The following is a 26268-nucleotide window of genomic DNA, read 5'->3' as shown; positions in this document are numbered from 1 at the left end:
TTCTTTCATCAAATTCCTGTTAATATGGGAGAACTCTGTGTCTATGCTTAATGCACAACTTGCCTAAACACGCAAGAGAGATTATACAACCTTAGAACACTTTCCCACCAGGAGATTCGAACCCTAGCCAGCACAGAAGCCTTACAGCAACTGGTATGACTAGTACACCTTTAACCCACTGCACAACAACTCAGATCCTTAAAAGAAATGGTAATTTCAGAGTATTTTACCTCCAAAGATCACCACCTCCCAAGAGCAACTAGAGCATAGTGAGGGGCTACTCACGTTCTTTCATCAAATTCCTGTTAATATGGGAGAACTCTGTGTCTATACTTAATGCAAAACTTGCCTAAACACGCAAGAGAGATTATACAACCTTAGAACAATTTCCCACCAGGAGATTCGATCCCTAGCAAGCACAAAAGCCTTACAGCAACTGGCATAACTGGTACACCTTTAACCCACTGCACAACAACTCAGACCCTTAAAAGAAATGGTAATTTCGGAATATTTCACCACCAAAGATCACCACATCCCAAGAGCAACTAGAGCATAGTGAGGGGCTCCTCACGTTCTTTCATCAAATTCTTGTTAATATGGGAGAACTCTGTGTCTATAATTAATGCAATACTTGCCTAAACACGCAAGAGAGATTATACATCCTTAGAACACTTTCCCACCAGGAGATTCGAACCCTAGCCAGCACAAAAGCCTTACAGCAACTGGCATAACTGGTACACCTTTAACCCACTGCACCCCAACTCAGACCCTTAAAAGAAATGGTAATTTCAGAGTATTTCACCTCCAAAGATCACCACTTCCCAAGAGCAACTAGAGCATAGTTAGGGGCTACTCACGTTCTTGCATCAAATTCCTGTTAATATGGGAGAACACTGTGTCTATGCTTAATGCACATCTTGCCTAAACAGGCAAGAGAGATTATACAATCTTAGAACACTTTCTCACCAGGAGATTCGAACCCTAGCCAGCACAGAAGCCTTACAACAACTCGCATAACAGGTACGCCTTTAACCCACTGCATCACAGCTCAGACCTTTAAAAGAGATGGTAATTTCGGAGTATTTCACCACCAAAGATCACCACCTCCCAAGGGCAACTAGAGCATAGTGAGGGGCTACTCATGTTCTTTCATCAAATTCCTGTTAATATGGGAGAACTCTGTGTCTATACTTAATGCAAAACTTGCCTAAACACGCAAGAGAGATTATACAACCTTGGAACACTTTCCCACCAGGAGATTCGAACCCTAGCCAGCACAGAAGCCTTACAGCAACTGGCATAACTAGTACACCTTTAACCCACTGCACAACTACTCAGATCCTTAAAAAAAATGGTAATTTCAGAGTATTTTACCTCCAAAGATCACCACCTCCCAAGAGCAACTAGAGCATAGTGAGGGGCTACTCACGTTCTTTCATCAAATTCCTGTTAATATGGGAGAACTCTGTGTCTATACTTAATGCAAAACTTGCCTAAACACGCAAGAGAGATTATACATCCTTAGAACACTTTCCCACCAGGAGATTCGAACCCTAGCAAGCACAAAACCCTTACAGCAACTGGCATAACTGGTACACCTTTAACCCACTGCACAACAACTCAGACCCTTAAAAGAAATGGTAATTTCGGAGTATTTCACCTCCAAAGATCACCACCTCCCAAGGGCAACTAGAGCATAGTGAGTGGCTACTCATGTTCTTTCATCAAATTCCTGTTAATATATGAGAACTCTGTGTGTATGCTTAATGCACAACTTGCCTAAACTCGCAATAGAGATTATACATCCTTAGAACACTTTCCCACCAAGAGATTCGAACCCTAGCCAGCACAGAAGCCTTACAGCAACTGGCATAACTGGTATGCCTTTAACTCACTGCACAACAACTCAGACCCGTAAAAGAAATGGTAATTACAGAGCATTTCACCTCCAAAGATCACCACCTCCCAAGAGCAACTAGAGCATAGTAAGGGGCTACTCGCGTTCTTGCATCAAATTCCTGTTAAAATGGGAGAACTCTGTGTCTATGCTTAATGCACATCTTGCCTAAACAGGCAAGAGAGATTATACAACCTTAGAACACATTCTCACCAGGAGATTCGAACCCTAGCCAGCACAGAAGCCTTACAGCAACTGGCATAACTGGTACGCCTTTAACCCACTGCACCACAGCTCAGACCTTTAAAAGAGATGGTACTTTTTGGAGTATTTCACCTCCAAAGATCACCACCTCCCAAGGGCAACTAGAGCATAGTGAGAGGCAACTCACGTTCTTTCATCAAATTCCTGTTAATATGAGAGAACTCTTTGTCTATGCTTAATGCACAACTTGCCTAAACACGCAAGAGAGATTATACAACCTTAGAACACTTTCCCACCAGGAGATTCGAACACTAGCCAGCACAGAATCCTTACAGCAACTGGCAAAACTGGTACGCCTTTAAACAAATGCACCACAGCTCAGACCCTTAAAAGAGATGGTAATTTCGGAGTATTTCACCTCCAAAGATCACCAACTCCAAAGGGCATCTAGAGCATAGTGAGGGGCTACTCAAGTTCTTTCATCAAATTCCTGTTAATATATGAGAACTCTGTGTGAATGCAAGACAACTTGCCTAAACTCGCAAGAGATTATACAACCTTAGAACACTTTCCCACCAGGAGCTTTGAACCCTAGCCAGCACAGAAGCCTTACAGCAACTGGCATAACTGGTACGCCTTTAACCCACTGCACCACAGCTCAGACCTTTAAAAGAGATGATAATTTCAGAGTATTTTACCTCCAAAGATCACCACCTCCCAAGAGCAACTAGAGCATAGTGAGGGGCTACTCATGTTCTTTCATCAAATTCCTGTTAATATGGGAGAACTCCATGATTATACTTAATGGAAAACTTGCCTAAACACGCAAGAGAGATTATACATCCTTAGAACACTTTCCCACCAGGAGATTCGAACCCTAGCCAGCACAAAAGCCTTACAGCAACTGGCATAACTGGTACACCTTTAACCCACTGCACAACAACTCAGACCCTTAAAAGAAATGGTAATTTCAGAGTATTTCACCACCAAAGATCACCACCTCCCAAGGGCAACTAGAGCATAGTGAGGGGCTACTCACGTTCTTTCATCAAATTCCTGTTAATATATGAGAACTCTGTGTGAATGCTTAAAGGACAACTTGCCTAAACTCGCAAGAGATTATACAACCTTAGAACACTTTCCCACCAGGAGCTTCGAACCCTAGCCCGCATAGAAGCCTTTCAGCAACTGGCATAACTGGTACGCCTTTAACCCACTGCACCACAGCTCAGACATTTAAAAGAGATGGTAATTTCAGAGTATTTCTCTTCCAAATATCACCACCTCACAAGGGCAACTAGAGCATAGTGAGGGGCTATTCACGTTCTTTCATCAAATTCCTGTTAATATGGGAGAACTCCATGTCTATACTTAATGCAAAACTTGCCTAAACACGCAAGAGAGATTATACATCCTTAGAACACTTTCCCACCAGGAGATTCGAACCCTAGCCAGCACAAAAGCCTTACAGCAACTGGCATAACTGGTACACCTTTAACCCACTGCACAACAACTCAGACCCTTAAAAGAAATGGTAATTTCGGAGTATTTCACCACCAAAGATCACCACATCCCAAGGGCAACTAGAGCATAGTGAGGGGCTACTCATGTTCTTTCCTGAAATTCCTGTTAATATATGAGAACTCTGTGTGAATGCTTAAAGGACAACTTGCCTAAACTCGCAAGAGATTATACAACCTTAGAACACTTTCCCAACAGGAGATTCGAATCCTAGCCAGCACAGAAGCCTTACAGCAACTGGCACGCCTTTAGCCCACTGCACAACAACTCAGACCCTTAAAAGAAATGGTAATTTCAGAGTATTTCACTTCCAAAGATCACCACCTCCCAAGGACAACTAGACCATAGTGAGGGGCTAGTCACGTTCTTTCATCAAATTCCCGTTAATATGGGAGACCTCTGTGTCTATGCTTAATGCACAACTTGAATAAACATGCAAGAGAGATTATACAACCTTAGAAAACTTTCCAACCAGGAGATTCGAACCCTAGCCAGCACAGAAGCCATACAGCAACTGGCATAACTGGTGCGCCTCTAAACAAATGCACCCCAACTCAGACCCTTAAAAGAGATGGTAATTTCGGAGTATTTCACCTCCAAAGATCACCACCTCCCAAGGGCAACTAGAGCATAGTGAGGGGCTACTCACGTTCTTTCATCAAATTCCTGTTAATATATGAGAACTCTGTGTGTATGCTTAATGCACAACTTGCCTAAACTCGCAAGAGATATTATACATCCTTAGAACACTTTCCCACTAAGAGATTCGAACCCTAGCCAGCACAGAAGCCTTACAGCAACTGGCATAACTGGTACGCCTTTAACTCACTGCACAACAACTCAGACCCGTAAAAGAAATGGTAATTACAGAGCATTTCACCTCCAAAAATCACGACCTCCCAAGAGCAATTAGAGCATAGTAAGGGGCTACTCGCGTTCTTGCATCAAATTCCTGTTAATATGGGAGAACTCTGTGTCTATGCTTAATGCACAACTTGCCTAAACAGGCAAGAGAGATTATACAACCTTAGAACACTTTCTCACCAGGAGATTCGAACCCTAGCCAGCACAGAAGCCTTACAGCAACTGGCATAACTGGTACGCCTTTAACCCACTGCACCACAGCTCAGACCTTTAAAAGAGATGGTAATTTCAGAGTGTTTCTCTTCCAAATATCACCACCTCACAAGGGCAACTAGAGCATAGTGAGGGGCTATTCACGTTCTTTCATCAAATTCCTGGTAATATGGGAGAACTCTGTGTCTATGCTTAATGCACAACTTGCCTAAGCACGCAAGAGAGATTGTACAACCTTAGAACACTTTCCCACCAGGAGATTCGAACCCTAGCCAGCACAGAAGCCTTTCAGCAACAGGCATAACTGGTACGCCTTGAACCCACTGCACCACAGCTCAGACCTTTAAAAGAGATGGTAATTTCGGAGTATTTCACCTTCAAAGATCTCCACCTCCCAAGGGCAACTAGAGCATAGTGAGGGGCTACTCACGTTCTTTCATCAAATTCCTGTTAATATGGGAGAACTCTGTGTCTATGCTTAATGCACTACTTGCCTAAACACGCAAGAGAGATTTTACAACCTTAGAACACTTTCCCACCAGGATATTCGAACCCTAGCCAGCACAGAAGCCTTTCAGCAACTGGCATAACTGGTACCCCTTTAACCCTCTGCACAACAACTCAGATCCTTAAAAGAAATGGTAATTTCAGAGTATTTTACCTCCAAAGATCACTACCTCCCAAGAGCAACTAGAGCATAGTGAGGGCTACTCATGTTCTTTCATCAAATTCTTGTTAATACGGGAGAACTCTGTCTATAATTAATGCAAAACTTGCCTAAACACGCAAGAGAGATTATACATCCTTAGAACACTTTCTCACCAGGAGATTCGAACCCTAGCCAGCACAAAAGCCTTACAGCAACTGGCATAACTGGTACACCTTTATCCCACTGCACCCCAAATCAGACCCTTAAAAGAAATGGGAATTTCAGAGTATTTCACCTCCAAAGATCACCACCACCCAAGAGCAACTAGAGCATAGTAAGGGGCTACTCACGTTCTTGCATCAAATTCCTGTTAATATGGGAGAACTCTGTGTCTATTCTTAATGCACAACTTGCCTAAACAGGCAAGAGAGATTATACAATCTTAGAACACTTTCTCACCAGGAGATTCGAACCCTAGCCAGCACAGAAGCCTTACAACAACTGGCATAACTGGTACGCCTTAAAACAAATGCACCACAGCTCAGACCCTTAAAAGAGATAGTAATTTCAGAGTATTTCTCTTCCAAATATCACCACCTCACAAGGGCAACTAGAGCACAGTGGGGGGCTATTAACGTTCTTTCATTAAGTTCCTGTTAATATGGGAGAACTCTGTGTCTAATCTTAATGCACAACTTGCCTAAACACGCAAGAGAGATTATACAACCTTAGAACACTTTCCAACCAGGAGATTCGAACCCTAGCCAGCACAGAAGCCTTACAGCAACTGACATAACTGGTACGCCTTTAACCCACGGCACCACAGCTCAGACCTTAAAAAGAGATGGTAATTTCGGAGTATTTCACCTTCAAAGATCTCCACCTCCCAAGGGCAACTAGAGCATAGTGAGGGGCTACTCACGTTCTTTCATCAAATTCCTGTTAATATGGGAGAACTCTGTGTCTATGCTTAATGCACAACTTGCTTAAACACGCAAGAGAGGTTATACATCCTTAGAACACTTCCCCACCAGGAGATTCGAACCCTAGCCAACACAAAAGCCTTACAGCAACTGGCATAACTGGTACGCCTTTACCCCACTGCACAACAACTCAGATCCTTAAAAGAAATGGTAATTTCAGAGTATTTTACCTCCAAAGATCACCACCTCCCAAGAGCAACTAGAGCATAGTGAGGGGCTACTCACGTTCTTTCATCAAATTCCTGTTAATATGGGAGAACTCTGTGTCTATGCCTCATGCACAACTTGAATAAACATGCAAGAGAGATTATACAACCTTAGAACACTTTTCCACCAAGAGATTCGAACCCTAGCCAGCACAGAAGCCTTACAGCAACTGGCATAACTGGTGCGCCTCTAAACAAATGCACCTCAACTCAGACCCTTAAAAAAGATGGTAATTTCGGAGTACTTCACCTCCAAAGATCACCAACTCCCAAGGGCAACTAGAGCATAGTAAGGGGCTACTCACGTTCTTTCATCAAATTCCTGTTAATATATGAGAACTCTGTGTGTATGCTTAATGCACAACTTGCCTAAACTCGCAAGAGAGATTATACATCCTTAGAACACTTTCCCACCAAGAGATTCGAACCCTAGCCAGAACAGAAGCCTTACAGCAACTGGCATAACTGGTACACCTTTAACTCACTGCACAACAACTCAGACCCGTAAAAGAAATGGTAATTACAGAGCATTTCACCTCCAAAAATCACCACCTCCAATAGAGCAACTAGAGCATAGTAAGGGGCTACTCGCGTTCTTGCATCAAATTCCTGTTAATATGGGAGAACTCTGTGTCTATGCTTAATGCACAACTTGCCTAAACACGCAAGAGAGATTATACAACCTAAGAACACTTTCCCACCAGGAGATTCGAACCCTAGCCAGCACAGAAGCCTTTCAGCAACAGGCATAACAGGTACGCCTTGAACCCACTGCACCGCAGCTCAGACGTTTAATAGAGATGGTAATTTCGGAGTCTTTCACCTTCAAAGATCACCACCTCCCAAGGGCAACTAGAGCATAGTGAGGGGCTACTCACGTTCTTTCATCAAATTCCTGTTAATAAGGGAGAACTCTGTGTCTATGCTTAATGCACTACTTGCCTAAACACGCAAGAGAGATTATACAACCTTAGAACACTATCCCACCAGGATATTCGAACCCTAGCCAGCACAGAAGCCTTTCAGCAACTGGCATAACTGGTACGCCTTTAACCCACTGCACAACAACTCAGATCCTTAAAAGAAATGGTAATTTCAGAGTATTTTACCTCCAAAGATCACTACCTCCCAAGAGCAACTAGAGCATAGTGAGGGCTACTCACGTTCTTTCATCAAATTCATGTTAATATGGGAGAACTCTGGGTCTATAATTAATGCAAAACTTGCCTAAACACGCAAGAGAGATTATACATCCTTAGAACACTTTCCCACCAGGAGATTCGAACCCTAGCCAGCACAAAAGCCTTAGAGCAACTGGCATAACTTGTACACCTTTAACCCACTGCACCCCAACTCAGACCCTTAAAAGAAATGGTAATTTCAGAGTATTTCACCTCCAAAGATAACCACTTCCCAAGAGCAACTAGAGCATAGTTAGGGGCTACTCACGTTCTTGCATCAAATTCCTGTTAATATGCGAGAACTCTGTGTCTATGCTTAATGCACATCTTGCCTAAACAGGCAAGAGAGATTATACAATCTTAGAACACTTTTTCACCAGGAGATTCGAACCCTAGCCAGCACAGAAGCCTTACAACAACTGGCATAACTGGTACGCCTTTAACCCACTGTATCACAGCTCAGACCTTTAAAAGAGATGGTAATTTCGGAGTATTTCACCACCAAAGATCACCACCTCCCAAGGGCAACTATAGCATAGTGAGGGGCTACTCACGTTCTTTCATCAAATTCCTGTTAATATATGAGAACTCTGTGTGAATGCTTAAAGGACAACTTGCCTAAACTCACAAGAGATTATACAAACTTAGAACACTTTCCCACCAGGAGCTTCGAACCCTAGCCAGCACAGAAGCCTTTCAGCAACTGGCATAACTGGTACGCCTTTAACCCACTGCACCACAGCTCAGACCTTTAAAAGAGATGGTAATTTCAGAGTATTTCTCTTCCAAATATCACCACCTCACAAGGGCAACTAGAGCATAGTGAGGGGCTATTCACGTTCTTTCATCAAATTCCTGTTAATATGGGAGAACTCTGTGTCTATGCTTAATGCACAACTTGCCTAAACACGCAAGAGAGATTATACAACCTTAGAACACTTTCCCACCAGGAGATTCGAACCCTAGCCAGCACAGAAGCCTTACAGCAACTGGTATGACTAGTACACCTTTAACCCACTGCACAACAACTCAGATCCTTAAAAGAAATGGTAATTTCAGAGTATTTTACCTCCAAAGATCACCACCTCCCAAGAGCAACTAGAGCATAGTGAGGGGCTACTCACGTTCTTTCATCAAATTCCTGTTAATATGGGAGAACTCTGTGTCTATACTTAATGCAAAACTTGCCTAAACACGCAAGAGAGATTATACAACCTTAGAACAATTTCCCACCAGGAGATTCGATCCCTAGCAAGCACAAAAGCCTTACAGCAACTGGCATAACTGGTACACCTTTAACCCACTGCACAACAACTCAGACCCTTAAAAGAAATGGTAATTTCGGAATATTTCACCACCAAAGATCACCACATCCCAAGAGCAACTAGAGCATAGTGAGGGCTCCTCACGTTCTTTCATCAAATTCTTGTTAATATGGGAGAACTCTGTGTCTATAATTAATGCAATACTTGCCTAAACACGCAAGAGAGATTATACATCCATAGAACACTTTCCCACCAGGAGATTCGAACCCTAGCCAGCACAAAAGCCTTACAGCAACTGGCATAACTGGTACACCTTTAACCCACTGCACCCCAACTCAGACCCTTAAAAGAAATGGTAATTTCAGAGTATTTCACCTCCAAAGATCACCACTTCCCAAGAGCAACTAGAGCATAGTTAGGGGCTACTCACGTTCTTGCATCAAATTCCTGTTAATATGGGAGAACTCTGTGTCTATGCTTAATGCACATCTTGCCTAAACAGGCAAGAGAGATTATACAACCTTGGAACACTTTCCCACCAGGAGATTCGAACCCTAGCCAGCACAGAAGCCTTACAACAACTCGCATAACAGGTACGCCTTTAACCCACTGCATCACAGCTCAGACCTTTAAAAGAGATGGTAATTTTGGAGTATTTCACCACCAAAGATCACCACCTCCCAAGGGCAACTAGAGCATAGTGAGGGGCTACTCATGTTCTTTCATCAAATTCCTGTTAATATGGGAGAACTCTGTGTCTATACTTAATGCAAAACTTGCCTAAACACGCAAGAGAGATTATACAACCTTGGAACACTTTCCCACCAGGAGATTCGAACCCTAGCCAGCACAGAAGCCTTACAGCAACTGGCATAACTAGTACACCTTTAACCCACTGCACAACTACTCAGATCCTTAAAAAAAATGGTAATTTCAGAGTATTTTACCTCCAAAGATCACCACCTCCCAAGAGCAACTAGAGCATAGTGAGGGGCTACTCACGTTCTTTCATCAAATTCCTGTTAATATGGGAGAACTCTGTGTCTATACTTAATGCAAAACTTGCCTAAACACGCAAGAGAGATTATACATCCTTAGAACACTTTCCCACCAAGAGATTCGAACCCTAGCCAGCACAGAAGCCTTACAGCAACTGGCATAACTGGTATGCCTTTAACTCACTGCACAACAACTCAGACCCGTAAAAGAAATGGTAATTACAGAGCATTTCACCTCCAAAGATCACCACCTCCCAAGAGCAACTAGAGCATAGTAAGGGGCTACTCGCGTTCTTGCATCAAATTCCTGTTAAAATGGGAGAACTCTGTGTCTATGCTTAATGCACATCTTGCCTAAACAGGCAAGAGAGATTATACAACCTTAGAACACATTCTCACCAGGAGATTCGAACCCTAGCCAGCACAGAAGCCTTACAGCAACTGGCATAACTGGTACGCCTTTAACCCACTGCACCACAGCTCAGACCTTTAAAAGAGATGGTACTTTTTGGAGTATTTCACCTCCAAAGATCACCACCTCCCAAGGGCAACTAGAGCATAGTGAGAGGCAACTCACGTTCTTTCATCAAATTCCTGTTAATATGAGAGAACTCTTTGTCTATGCTTAATGCACAACTTGCCTAAACACGCAAGAGAGATTATACAACCTTAGAACACTTTCCCACCAGGAGATTCGAACACTAGCCAGCACAGAATCCTTACAGCAACTGGCAAAACTGGTACGCCTTTAAACAAATGCACCACAGCTCAGACCCTTAAAAGAGATGGTAATTTCGGAGTATTTCACCTCCAAAGATCACCAACTCCAAAGGGCATCTAGAGCATAGTGAGGGGCTACTCAAGTTCTTTCATCAAATTCCTGTTAATATATGAGAACTCTGTGTGAATGCAAGACAACTTGCCTAAACTCGCAAGAGATTATACAACCTTAGAACACTTTCCCACCAGGAGCTTTGAACCCTAGCCAGCACAGAAGCCTTACAGCAACTGGCATAACTGGTACGCCTTTAACCCACTGCACCACAGCTCAGACCTTTAAAAGAGATGATAATTTCAGAGTATTTTACCTCCAAAGATCACCACCTCCCAAGAGCAACTAGAGCATAGTGAGGGGCTACTCATGTTCTTTCATCAAATTCCTGTTAATATGGGAGAACTCCATGATTATACTTAATGGAAAACTTGCCTAAACACGCAAGAGAGATTATACATCCTTAGAACACTTTCCCACCAGGAGATTCGAACCCTAGCCAGCACAAAAGCCTTACAGCAACTGGCATAACTGGTACACCTTTAACCCACTGCACAACAACTCAGACCCTTAAAAGAAATGGTAATTTCAGAGTATTTCACCACCAAAGATCACCACCTCCCAAGGGCAACTAGAGCATAGTGAGGGGCTACTCACGTTCTTTCATCAAATTCCTGTTAATATATGAGAACTCTGTGTGAATGCTTAAAGGACAACTTGCCTAAACTCGCAAGAGATTATGCAACCTTAGAACACTTTCCCACCAGGAGCTTCGAACCCTAGCCCGCATAGAAGCCTTTCAGCAACTGGCATAACTGGTACGCCTTTAACCCACTGCACCACAGCTCAGACATTTAAAAGAGATGGTAATTTCAGAGTATTTCTCTTCCAAATATCACCACCTCACAAGGGCAACTAGAGCATAGTGAGGGGCTATTCACGTTCTTTCATCAAATTCCTGTTAATATGGGAGAACTCCATGTCTATACTTAATGCAAAACTTGCCTAAACACGCAAGAGAGATTATACATCCTTAGAACACTTTCCCACCAGGAGATTCGAACCCTAGCCAGCACAAAAGCCTTACAGCAACTGGCATAACTGGTACACCTTTAACCCACTGCACAACAACTCAGACCCTTAAAAGAAATGGTAATTTCGGAGTATTTCACCACCAAAGATCACCACATCCCAAGGGCAACTAGAGCATGGTGAGGGGCTACTCATGTTCTTTCCTGAAATTCCTGTTAATATATGAGAACTCTGTGTGAATGCTTAAAGGACAACTTGCCTAAACTCGCAAGAGATTATACAACCTTAGAACACTTTCCCAACAGGAGATTCGAATCCTAGCCAGCACAGAAGCCTTACAGCAACTGGCACGCCTTTAGCCCACTGCACAACAACTCAGACCCTTAAAAGAAATGGTAATTTCAGAGTATTTCACTTCCAAAGATCACCACCTCCCAAGGACAACTAGACCATAGTGAGGGGCTAGTCACGTTCTTTCATCAAATTCCTGTTAATATGGGAGACCTCTGTGTCTATGCTTAATGCACAACTTGAATAAACATGCAAGAGAGATTATACAACCTTAGAAAACTTTCCAACCAGGAGATTCGAACCCTAGCCAGCACAGAAGCCATACAGCAACTGGCATAACTGGTGCGCCTCTAAACAAATGCACCCCAACTCAGACCCTTAAAAGAGATGGTAATTTCGGAGTATTTCACCTCCAAAGATCACCACCTCCCAAGGGCAACTAGAGCATAGTGAGGGGCTACTCACGTTCTTTCATCAAATTCCTGTTAATATATGAGAACTCTGTGTGTATGCTTAATGCACAACTTGCCTAAACTCGCAAGAGATATTATACATCCTTAGAACACTTTCCCACTAAGAGATTCGAACCCTAGCCAGCACAGAAGCCTTACAGCAACTGGCATAACTGGTACGCCTTTAACTCACTGCACAACAACTCAGACCCGTAAAAGAAATGGTAATTACAGAGCATTTCACCTCCAAAAATCACGACCTCCCAAGAGCAATTAGAGCATAGTAAGGGGCTACTCGCGTTCTTGCATCAAATTCCTGTTAATATGGGAGAACTCTGTGTCTATGCTTAATGCACAACTTGCCTAAACAGGCAAGAGAGATTATACAACCTTAGAACACTTTCTCACCAGGAGATTCGAACCCTAGCCAGCACAGAAGCCTTACAGCAACTGGCATAACTGGTACGCCTTTAACCCACTGCACCACAGCTCAGACCTTTAAAAGAGATGGTAATTTCAGAGTGTTTCTCTTCCAAATATCACCACCTCACAAGGGCAACTAGAGCATAGTGAGGGGCTATTCACGTTCTTTCATCAAATTCCTGGTAATATGGGAGAACTCTGTGTCTATGCTTAATGCACAACTTGCCTAAGCACGCAAGAGAGATTGTACAACCTTAGAACACTTTCCCACCAGGAGATTCGAACCCTAGCCAGCACAGAAGCCTTTCAGCAACAGGCATAACTGGTACGCCTTGAACCCACTGCACCACAGCTCAGACCTTTAAAAGAGATGGTAATTTCGGAGTATTTCACCTTCAAAGATCTCCACCTCCCAAGGGCAACTAGAGCATAGTGAGGGGCTACTCACGTTCTTTCATCAAATTCCTGTTAATATGGGAGAACTCTGTGTCTATGCTTAATGCACTACTTGCCTAAACACGCAAGAGAGATTTTACAACCTTAGAACACTTTCCCACCAGGATATTCGAACCCTAGCCAGCACAGAAGCCTTTCAGCAACTGGCATAACTGGTACGCCTTTAACCCTCTGCACAACAACTCAGATCCTTAAAAGAAATGGTAATTTCAGAGTATTTTACCTCCAAAGATCACTACCTCCCAAGAGCAACTAGAGCATAGTGAGGGCTACTCATGTTCTTTCATCAAATTCTTGTTAATACGGGAGAACTCTGTCTATAATTAATGCAAAACTTGCCTAAACACGCAAGAGAGATTATACATCCTTAGAACACTTTCTCACCAGGAGATTCGAACCCTAGCCAGCACAAAAGCCTTACAGCAACTGGCATAACTGGTACACCTTTATCCCACTGCACCCCAACTCAGACCCTTAAAAGAAATGGGAATTTCAGAGTATTTCACCTCCAAAGATCACCACCACCCAAGAGCAACTAGAGCATAGTAAGGGGCTACTCACGTTCTTGCATCAAATTCCTGTTAATATGGGAGAACTCTGTGTCTATTCTTAATGCACAACTTGCCTAAACAGGCAAGAGAGATTATACAATCTTAGAACACTTTCTCACCAGGAGATTCGAACCCTAGCCAGCACAGAAGCCTTACAACAACTGGCATAACTGGTACGCCTTAAAACAAATGCACCACAGCTCAGACCCTTAAAAGAGATGGTAATTTCGGAGTATTTCACCTCCTATTAGTATTGGAAAAATATGAAATACTCCTGGGAGTATTTCATATTTTATTTTTTGGTTTGGGGAAAATGGGACCCATCGCCGCTTTCAGTAACTGGCATATTTTCGGTATAAAAATTCGTAATTTCAAACTGAAAATACGTGCAGAGAGCCAGAATTTGGATCCAAAATATAGCTCAGGCGTCCAATTTCGATTTTTGGGATATTTTAAAAACTGCAGGGGGGTTTGGGCAAAATGTGACCCATCGCCGCTTCCAGTAATTGGAATATTTTCGGTATAAAAGTTCTAACTTCAAACTGAAAATACGTTCAGAGAACCAGAATTTGGCTCTAAAATATTGCTCAGGCGTCGAATTTGGTACGTATGGGATATTTTGAAAACTGCAGAGGGTTTTGGGCAAAACGTGACCAACCGCAGATTTCAGTAATATACATATTTTCGGTATAAAAAGTCGTAATTTCAAACTGAAATTACGTGCAGATAGCTAGAATTTGGCTCCAAAATATAGCTCAGGCGTTGTATTTGCGATGTTTTGGATATTTTGAAAACTGAAGCGGGGTTTGGGCAAAATGTGACCCATCGCCGCTTTCAGTAATTGGAATATTTACAGTATAAGAAGTCGTAATTTCAAACTCAAAATACGTGCAGAGAGCTAGAATTTGGCTCCAAAATATTGCTCAGGCGTCGAATTTGTGATGTTTGGGATATTTTGAAAACTGCACGGGAGTTTGAGCAAAATGTGACCCATCGCCGCTTTCAGTAATCGGCATATTTTCGGTATAAAATTCGAAATTTCAAACTGAAAATACGCGCAGAGAACCATAATTTGGCTCCAAAATATGGCTAAGGAGTCGAATTTGGGATGTTTGGGATATTTTGAAAACTGCAGGGGGGTTTGGGCAAAATGTGACCCATCGCCACTTTCAGTAATTGGAATATTTACAGTATAAGAAGACGTAATTTCAAACTCAAAATACGTGCAGAGAGCTAGAATTTGGCTCCAAAATATGGCTCAGGCGTCGAATTTGTGATGTTTGGGATATTTTGAAAACTGCATGGGAGTTTGATCAAAATGTGACCACAGCCGATTTCAGTAATTAGCATATTTTCGGTATAATAAGTCGTAATTTCAAACTGAAAATACGTGCAGAGATCCAGAATTTGGCTCCAAAATATGACTCAGGCGTCGAATTTGGGAGGTTTGGGGTATTTTGTAAACTGCAGGGGAAGTTGGGCAAAATGTGACCCATCGCTGCTCTCAGTAATTGGCATATTTTCGGTATAAAAAGTCGTAATTTCAGACTGAAAATACGTGCAGAGAGCCAGAATTAGGCACCAAAATATGCTCAAGCGTCGAATTTGCGGTGTTTCGGATATTTTGAAAACAACAGGGGGTTTAGGCAAATTGTGACCTATCGCTGCTTTCAAAAATTAGCATATATTCGGAATAAAAAGTCGTAATTTCAAACTGAAAATACTGTAGAGAGCCAGAATTTGGCTCCAAAATATGGCTCAGGCGTCGAATTTGCGATGTTTGAGATAATTTGAAAACTGCAGGGGGGTTTGGTCAAAATGAGACCCATCGCCGCTTTCAGTAATTGGCATATTTTCGGGCTAAAAAGTCGTAATTTCAAAAAGAAAAAACCTGCAGAGAGCGAGAATTTGTCTCCAAAATAGGGCTCAGGGGTCGAATTTGGGATGTTTGGGATATTTTGAAAACTGCACGTGGGTTTGAGCAAAATATGACGCACCGCCGCTTTCAGTAATTGGCATATTTTAGGTATAAAAAGTCGTAATTTCAAACTGAAAATACGTGCAGCGAGCCAGAATTTGGCTCTAACATATGGCTCAGGCGTCGAATTTGCGATGTTTGTGATATTTTGGAAACTGCAGGGGCGTTTTGGCAAAAGTGACCCATCGCTGCTTTCAGTATTTGGCACATTTTCGGTATAAAAATTCGTATTTTCAAACTCAAAATACGTGCAGAGAGCAGGAATTTGCCTCCAAAATATGGCTCAGGCGTCGAATTTGGGATGTATGGGATATTTTAAATCTGAAGAAGGGTTTGGGGAAAATAGGACCCATCGCTGCTTTCAGTAATTGGCATATATTCGGTACAGAAAGTCATAATTTCAAAATTAAAATACGCGCAGTGAGCTAGAATTTGGCTGCAAAATTTGGCTGATGCTTCGAATTTGAGATGTTTAGGAAATATTGAAAACTGCAGGGGGGTTTGGGTAAAATGAGACCCATCGCCTCTTTCAGTATTTGGCATATTTTCGGTATAAAATTCGTAATTTCAAACTGAAAATACGTGTTGAATGCCAGAATTTGACTCCAAAATATGGGTCAGGCGTCGAATTTGCAATGTTTTGGATATTTTGAAAACTGCAGGGGGGTTTGATCAAAATGTGACCCATCACCGCTTTTAGTAATTGGCATACTTTCGGTATAAAAGTTCGTAATTTCAAACTGAAAACACGTGCAAAGAGCAAGAATTTGGCTCCAAATTATGGATCAGGCGTTGTATTTGGGATGTTTAGGATATTTTGAAAACTGCAGGGAGGGTTTGAGCAAAATGTGACCCATCGCCGCTTTCAGTAATTGGCATATTTTCGGTATAAATAGTCATAATCTCAAACTGAAAATACGTGCAGAGGGCAAGAATTTGGATCCAAAAGTATGACTCAGGCGTCGAATTTGCGATGTTTGGGATATTTTAAAAACTGCAGGGGGGTTTGGGCAAAATGTGACCCTTCGCCGATTTCAGTATTTGGCATATTTTCGGTATAAAAAGTCGTAATTTCAAACTGTAAATACTTGCAGAGAGCAAGAATTTGGTTCCAAAATATGACTCAGGCGTCGAATTTGCGATGTTTGGGATATTTTGTAAACTGCAGGGGGGTATGGGCAAAATTTGACCCAATCGCTGCTACCAGTAATTGGCATATTTTCGGTATAAAAGTCGTAATTTCTAACTGAAAATACGTTCAGAGAACCAGAATTTGGCTCCAAAATATGGCTCAGGCGACGAATTTGATACGTTTGGGATATTTTGACAACTGCAGAGGGTTTTGGGCAAAACGTGACCCATCGCAGATTTCAATAATTGGCGTATTTTCGGTATAAAAAGTCGTAATTTCCAACTCAAAATACGTGCAGATAGATAAAATTTGACTCCAAAATATGGGTCAGGCGTCGAATTTGCGATAATTTTGATATTTTGGAAACTGCAGGGGGTTTGGGCAAAATTTGACCCATCGCTGCTATCAGTAATTGGCATATTTTCGGAATAAAAGTCGTAATTTCAAACTGAAAATACGTGCAGATAGATAGAATTTGGCTCCAAAATATAGCTCAGGAGAAGCATTTGCGAAGTTTTCGAAATTTTGAAAACTGGAGCGGGGTTTGGCAAAATGTGACCCATCGCCGCTTGCAGTAATTGGCATATTTTCGGTATAAAATTCTAAATTTCAAACTGAAAATAAGCGCAGAGAACCATAATTTGGCTCCAAAATATTTCTCAAGCGTCGAATTTGGTGTGTTTGGGATATTTTGAAAATTGTAGAGAGGTTTGGGCAAAATGGGACCCAACGCAGATTTCAGTAATTGGCGTATTTTTGGTATAAAAAGTCGTAATTTCAAACTCAAAATACGTGTAGAAAGCTAGAATTTGGATTCAAAATATGACTCAGGTGTTGAATTTAGGATGTTTAGGATATTTTGAAAACTGCACGGGAGTTTGGTCAAAATGTGACCCACCGCCGATTTCAGTATTTGGCATATTTTCGGTATAAAAATTCGTAATTTCAAATTGAAAATACGTGCAGAGAGCAAGAATTTGGCTCCAAAATATGGCTCAGGCGTCGAATTTGCTATGTTTCGGATATTTTGAAAACTGCAGAGGGGTTTGGGCAAAATGTGACCCATTGCCTCATTCAGTAATTGGCATATTTTCGGTATAAAAAGTTGTAATTTCAAACTCAAAATACGTGCAGATAACTAGAATTTGGCTCCAAAATATAGCTCAGGCATTGAATTTGGGATGTTTTGGTTATTTTGAAAACTGCAGCGGGGTTTGCGCAAAATGTGACCCATCGCCGCTTTCAGTAATTGGCATATTTTCGGTATAAAAAGTTGAAATTTCAAACTGAAAATACACACAGAAAACTATAATTTGGCTCCAAAATATGGCTCATGCGTCGAATTTGCGATGTTTGGGTTATTTTGAAAACTGCAGAGGGGTTTGGGCAAAATGGGACCCATCGCCGCTCTCAGTATATTTTCGGTATAAAAAGTCGTAATTTCCTACTGAAAATATGTGCAGAGAGCCAGAATTTGGCTCCAAAATATAACTCAGGCGTTGAATTTGGGATGCTTGGGATATTTTGAAAACTGCACGGGGGTTTGGGCAAAATGTAACTCATCGCTGCCTTCAGTAATTGTCATATTTTCGTTATAAAAAGTCATAATTTCAAACTGAAAATACGTGCTGAGAGCCAAAATTTGGCTCCAAAATATGACTCAGGCGTCGAATTTGGAAGGTTTGGGGTATTTTGTAAACTGCAGAGGAGGTTGGGCAAAATGTGACCCATCGCTGCTCTCAGTAATTTGCATTTTTCGGTATAAAAAGTCGTAATTTCAGACTGAAAATACGTGCAGAGAGCCAGAATTAGGCACCAAAATATGCTCAAGCGGCGAATTTGCGGTATTTCGGTTATTTTGAAAACAGCAGGGGGTTTGGGCAAAATGTGACCTATCACCGCTTTCAAAAATTTGCATATATTCGGAATAAAAGTCATAATTTCAAAATGAAAATACTGTAGAGAGCCAGAATTTGGCTCCAAAATATGGCTCAGGCGTCGAATTTGCGATGTTTGAGATAATTTGAAAACTGCAGGGGGGTTTGGTCAAAATAAGACCCATCGCCGCTCACAGTAATTGGCATATTTTCGGGATAAAAAGTCGTAATTTCAAAAAGAAAAAACCTGCAGAGAGCGAGAATTTGTCTCCAAAATAGGGCTCAGGGGTGGATTTTGGGATGTTTGGGATATTTTGAAAACTGCACGTGGGTTTGAGCAAAATATGACGCACCGCCGCTTTCAGTAATTGGCATATTTTAGGTATAAAAAGTCGTAATTTCAAACTGAAAATACGTGCAGCGAGCCAGAATTTGGCTCTAACATATGGCTCAGGCGTCGAATTTGCGATGTTTGTGATATTTTGGAAACTGCAGGGGCGTTTTGGCAAAAGTGACCCATCGCTGCTTTCAGTATTTGGCACATTTTCGGTATAAAAATTCGTATTTTCAAACTCAAAATACGTGCAGAGAGCAGGAATTTGCCTCCAAAATATGGCTCAGGCGTCGAATTTGGGATGTATGGGATATTTTAAATCTGAAGAAGGGTTTGGGGAAAATAGGACCCATCGCTGCTTTCAGTAATTGGCATATATTCGGTACAGAAAGTCATAATTTCAAAATTAAAATACGCGCAGTGAGCTAGAATTTGGCTGCAAAATTTGGCTGATGCTTCGAATTTGAGATGTTTAGGAAATATTGAAAACTGCAGGGGGGTTTGGGTAAAATGAGACCCATCGCTTCTTTCAGTATTTGGCATATTTTCGGTATAAAATTCGTAATTTCAAACTGAAAATACGTGTTGAATGCTAGAATTTGACTCCAAAATATGGGTCAGGCGTCGAATTTGCAATGTTTTGGATATTTTGAAAACTGCAGGGGGGTTTGATCAAAATGTGACCCATCACCGCTTTTAGTAATTGGCATACTTTCGGTATAAAAGTTCGTAATTTCAAACTGAAAACACGTGCAAAGAGCAAGAATTTGGCTCCAAATTATGGATCAGGCGTTGTATTTGGGATGTTTAGGATATTTTGAAAACTGCAGGGAGGGTTTGAGCAAAATGTGACCCATCGCCGCTTTCAGTAATTGGCATATTTTCGGTATAAATAGTCATAATCTCAAACTGAAAATACGTGCAGAGGGCAAGAATTTGGATCCAAAAGTATGACTCAGGCGTCGAATTTGCGATGTTTGGGATATTTTAAAAACTGCAGGGGGGTTTGGGCAAAATGTGACCCTTCGCCGATTTCAGTATTTGGCATATTTTCGGTATAAAAAGTCGTAATTTCAAACTGTAAATACTTGCAGAGAGCAAGAATTTGGTTCCAAAATATGACTCAGGCGTCGAATTTGCGATGTTTGGGATATTTTGTAAACTGCAGGGGGGTATGGGCAAAATTTGACCCAATCGCTGCTACCAGTAATTGGCATATTTTCGGTATAAAAGTCGTAATTTCTAACTGAAAATACGTTCAGAGAACCAGAATTTGGCTCCAAAATATGGCTCAGGCGACGAATTTGATACGTTTGGGATATTTTGACAACTGCAGAGGGTTTTGGGCAAAACGTGACCCATCGCAGATTTCAATAATTGGCGTATTTTCGGTATAAAAAGTCGTAATTTCCAACTCAAAATACGTGCAGATAGATAAAATTTGACTCCAAAATATGGGTCAGGCGTCGAATTTGCGATAATTTTGATATTTTGGAAACTGCAGGGGGTTTGGGCAAAATTTGACCCATCGCTGCTATCAGTAATTGGCATATTTTCGGAATAAAAGTCGTAATTTCAAACTGAAAATACGTGCAGATAGATAGAATTTGGCTCCAAAATATAGCTCAGGAGAAGCATTTGCGAAGTTTTCGAAATTTTGAAAACTGGAGCGGGGTTTGGGCAAAATGTGACCCATCGCTGCTCTCAGTAATTGGCATATTTTCGGTATAAAAAGTCGTAATTTCAGACTGAAAATACGTGCAGAGAGCCAGAATTAGGCACCAAAATATGCTCAAGCGTCGAATTTGCGGTGTTTCGGATATTTTGAAAACAACAGGGGGTTTAGGCAAATTGTGACCTATCGCTGCTTTCAAAAATTAGCATATATTCGGAATAAAAAGTCGTAATTTCAAACTGAAAATACTGTAGAGAGCCAGAATTTGGCTCCAAAATATGGCTCAGGCGTCGAATTTGCGATGTTTGAGATAATTTGAAAACTGCAGGGGGGTTTGGTCAAAATGAGACCCATCGCCGCTTTCAGTAATTGGCATATTTTCGGGCTAAAAAGTCGTAATTTCAAAAAGAAAAAACCTGCAGAGAGCGAGAATTTGTCTCCAAAATAGGGCTCAGGGGTCGAATTTGGGATGTTTTGGATATTTTGAAAACTGCACGTGGGTTTGAGCAAAATATGACGCACCGCCGCTTTCAGTAATTGGCATATTTTAGGTATAAAAAGTCGTAATTTCAAACTGAAAATACGTGCAGCGAGCCAGAATTTGGCTCTAACATATGGCTCAGGCGTCGAATTTGCGATGTTTGTGATATTTTGGAAACTGCAGGGGCGTTTTGGCAAAAGTGACCCATCGCTGCTTTCAGTATTTGGCACATTTTCGGTATAAAAATTCGTATTTTCAAACTCAAAATACGTGCAGAGAGCAGGAATTTGCCTCCAAAATATGGCTCAGGCGTCGAATTTGGGATGTATGGGATATTTTAAATCTGAAGAAGGGTTTGGGGAAAATAGGACCCATCGCTGCTTTCAGTAATTGGCATATATTCGGTACAGAAAGTCATAATTTCAAAATTAAAATACGCGCAGTGAGCTAGAATTTGGCTGCAAAATTTGGCTGATGCTTCGAATTTGAGATGTTTAGGAAATATTGAAAACTGCAGGGGGGTTTGGGTAAAATGAGACCCATCGCCTCTTTCAGTATTTGGCATATTTTCGGTATAAAATTCGTAATTTCAAACTGAAAATACGTGTTGAATGCCAGAATTTGACTCCAAAATATGGGTCAGGCGTCGAATTTGCAATGTTTTGGATATTTTGAAAACTGCAGGGGGGTTTGATCAAAATGTGACCCATCACCGCTTTTAGTAATTGGCATACTTTCGGTATAAAAGTTCGTAATTTCAAACTGAAAACACGTGCAAAGAGCAAGAATTTGGCTCCAAATTATGGATCAGGCGTTGTATTTGGGATGTTTAGGATATTTTGAAAACTGCAGGGAGGGTTTGAGCAAAATGTGACCCATCGCCGCTTTCAGTAATTGGCATATTTTCGGTATAAATAGTCATAATCTCAAACTGAAAATACGTGCAGAGGGCAAGAATTTGGATCCAAAAGTATGACTCAGGCGTCGAATTTGCGATGTTTGGGATATTTTAAAAACTGCAGGGGGGTTTGGGCAAAATGTGACCCTTCGCCGATTTCAGTATTTGGCATATTTTCGGTATAAAAAGTCGTAATTTCAAACTGTAAATACTTGCAGAGAGCAAGAATTTGGTTCCAAAATATGACTCAGGCGTCGAATTTGCGATGTTTGGGATATTTTGTAAACTGCAGGGGGGTATGGGCAAAATTTGACCCAATCGCTGCTACCAGTAATTGGCATATTTTCGGTATAAAAGTCGTAATTTCTAACTGAAAATACGTTCAGAGAACCAGAATTTGGCTCCAAAATATGGCTCAGGCGACGAATTTGATACGTTTGGGATATTTTGACAACTGCAGAGGGTTTTGGGCAAAACGTGACCCATCGCAGATTTCAATAATTGGCGTATTTTCGGTATAAAAAGTCGTAATTTCCAACTCAAAATACGTGCAGATAGATAAAATTTGACTCCAAAATATGGGTCAGGCGTCGAATTTGCGATAATTTTGATATTTTGGAAACTGCAGGGGGTTTGGGCAAAATTTGACCCATCGCTGCTATCAGTAATTGGCATATTTTCGGAATAAAAGTCGTAATTTCAAACTGAAAATACGTGCAGATAGATAGAATTTGGCTCCAAAATATAGCTCAGGAGAAGCATTTGCGAAGTTTTCGAAATTTTGAAAACTGGAGCGGGGTTTGGGCAAAATGTGACCCATCGCCGCTTGCAGTAATTGGCATATTTTCGGTATAAAATTCTAAATTTCAAACTGAAAATAAGCGCAGAGAACCATAATTTGGCTCCAAAATATTTCTCAAGCGTCGAATTTGGTGTGTTTGGGATATTTTGAAAATTGTAGAGAGGTTTGGGCAAAATGGGACCCAACGCAGATTTCAGTAATTGGCGTATTTTTGGTATAAAAAGTCGTAATTTCAAACTCAAAATACGTGTAGAAAGCTAGAATTTGGATTCAAAATATGACTCAGGTGTTGAATTTAGGATGTTTAGGATATTTTGAAAACTGCACGGGAGTTTGGTCAAAATGTGACCCACCGCCGATTTCAGTATTTGGCATATTTTCGGTATAAAAATTCGTAATTTCAAATTGAAAATACGTGCAGAGAGCAAGAATTTGGCTCCAAAATATGGCTCAGGCGTCGAATTTGCTATGTTTCGGATATTTTGAAAACTGCAGAGGGGTTTGGGCAAAATGTGACCCATTGCCTCATTCAGTAATTGGCATATTTTCGGTATAAAAAGTTGTAATTTCAAACTCAAAATACGTGCAGATAACTAGAATTTGGCTCCAAAATATAGCTCAGGCATTGAATTTGGGATGTTTTGGTTATTTTGAAAACTGCAGCGGGGTTTGCGCAAAATGTGACCCATCGCCGCTTTCAGTAATTGGCATATTTTCGGTATAAAAAGTTGAAATTTCAAACTGAAAATACACACAGAAAACTATAATTTGGCTCCAAAATATGGCTCATGCGTCGAATTTGCGATGTTTGGGTTATTTTGAAAACTGCAGAGGGGTTTGGGCAAAATGGGACCCATCGCCGCTCTCAGTATATTTTCGGTATAAAAAGTCGTAATTTCCTACTGAAAATATGTGCAGAGAGCCAGAATTTGGCTCCAAAATATAACTCAGGCGTTGAATTTGGGATGCTTGGGATATTTTGAAAACTGCACGGGGGTTTGGGCAAAATGTAACTCATCGCTGCCTTCAGTAATTGTCATATTTTCGTTATAAAAAGTCATAATTTCAAACTGAAAATACGTGCTGAGAGCCAAAATTTGGCTCCAAAATATGACTCAGGCGTCGAATTTGGAAGGTTTGGGGTATTTTGTAAACTGCAGAGGAGGTTGGGCAAAATGTGACCCATCGCTGCTCTCAGTAATTTGCATTTTTCGGTATAAAAAGTCGTAATTTCAGACTGAAAATACGTGCAGAGAGCCAGAATTAGGCACCAAAATATGCTCAAGCGGCGAATTTGCGGTATTTCGGTTATTTTGAAAACAGCAGGGGGTTTGGGCAAAATGTGACCTATCACCGCTTTCAAAAATTTGCATATATTCGGAATAAAAGTCATAATTTCAAAATGAAAATACTGTAGAGAGCCAGAATTTGGCTCCAAAATATGGCTCAGGCGTCGAATTTGCGATGTTTGAGATAATTTGAAAACTGCAGGGGGGTTTGGTCAAAATAAGACCCATCGCCGCTCACAGTAATTGGCATATTTTCGGGATAAAAAGTCGTAATTTCAAAAAGAAAAAACCTGCAGAGAGCGAGAATTTGTCTCCAAAATAGGGCTCAGGGGTGGATTTTGGGATGTTTGGGATATTTTGAAAACTGCACGTGGGTTTGAGCAAAATATGACGCACCGCCGCTTTCAGTAATTGGCATATTTTAGGTATAAAAAGTCGTAATTTCAAACTGAAAATACGTGCAGCGAGCCAGAATTTGGCTCTAACATATGGCTCAGGCGTCGAATTTGCGATGTTTGTGATATTTTGGAAACTGCAGGGGCGTTTTGGCAAAAGTGACCCATCGCTGCTTTCAGTATTTGGCACATTTTCGGTATAAAAATTCGTATTTTCAAACTCAAAATACGTGCAGAGAGCAGGAATTTGCCTCCAAAATATGGCTCAGGCGTCGAATTTGGGATGTATGGGATATTTTAAATCTGAAGAAGGGTTTGGGGAAAATAGGACCCATCGCTGCTTTCAGTAATTGGCATATATTCGGTACAGAAAGTCATAATTTCAAAATTAAAATACGCGCAGTGAGCTAGAATTTGGCTGCAAAATTTGGCTGATGCTTCGAATTTGAGATGTTTAGGAAATATTGAAAACTGCAGGGGGGTTTGGGTAAAATGAGACCCATCGCTTCTTTCAGTATTTGGCATATTTTCGGTATAAAATTCGTAATTTCAAACTGAAAATACGTGTTGAATGCTAGAATTTGACTCCAAAATATGGGTCAGGCGTCGAATTTGCAATGTTTTGGATATTTTGAAAACTGCAGGGGGGTTTGATCAAAATGTGACCCATCACCGCTTTTAGTAATTGGCATACTTTCGGTATAAAAGTTCGTAATTTCAAACTGAAAACACGTGCAAAGAGCAAGAATTTGGCTCCAAATTATGGATCAGGCGTTGTATTTGGGATGTTTAGGATATTTTGAAAACTGCAGGGAGGGTTTGAGCAAAATGTGACCCATCGCCGCTTTCAGTAATTGGCATATTTTCGGTATAAATAGTCATAATCTCAAACTGAAAATACGTGCAGAGGGCAAGAATTTGGATCCAAAAGTATGACTCAGGCGTCGAATTTGCGATGTTTGGGATATTTTAAAAACTGCAGGGGGGTTTGGGCAAAATGTGACCCTTCGCCGATTTCAGTATTTGGCATATTTTCGGTATAAAAAGTCGTAATTTCAAACTGTAAATACTTGCAGAGAGCAAGAATTTGGTTCCAAAATATGACTCAGGCGTCGAATTTGCGATGTTTGGGATATTTTGTAAACTGCAGGGGGGTATGGGCAAAATTTGACCCAATCGCTGCTACCAGTAATTGGCATATTTTCGGTATAAAAGTCGTAATTTCTAACTGAAAATACGTTCAGAGAACCAGAATTTGGCTCCAAAATATGGCTCAGGCGACGAATTTGATACGTTTGGGATATTTTGACAACTGCAGAGGGTTTTGGGCAAAACGTGACCCATCGCAGATTTCAATAATTGGCGTATTTTCGGTATAAAAAGTCGTAATTTCCAACTCAAAATACGTGCAGATAGATAAAATTTGACTCCAAAATATGGGTCAGGCGT

This window comes from Procambarus clarkii, chromosome 6 (genome assembly GCF_040958095.1).
Source record: "Procambarus clarkii isolate CNS0578487 chromosome 6, FALCON_Pclarkii_2.0, whole genome shotgun sequence".
In the NCBI taxonomy this organism is placed as follows: domain Eukaryota; kingdom Metazoa; phylum Arthropoda; class Malacostraca; order Decapoda; family Cambaridae; genus Procambarus; species Procambarus clarkii.
This window is presented reverse-complemented; position numbering follows the sequence as displayed.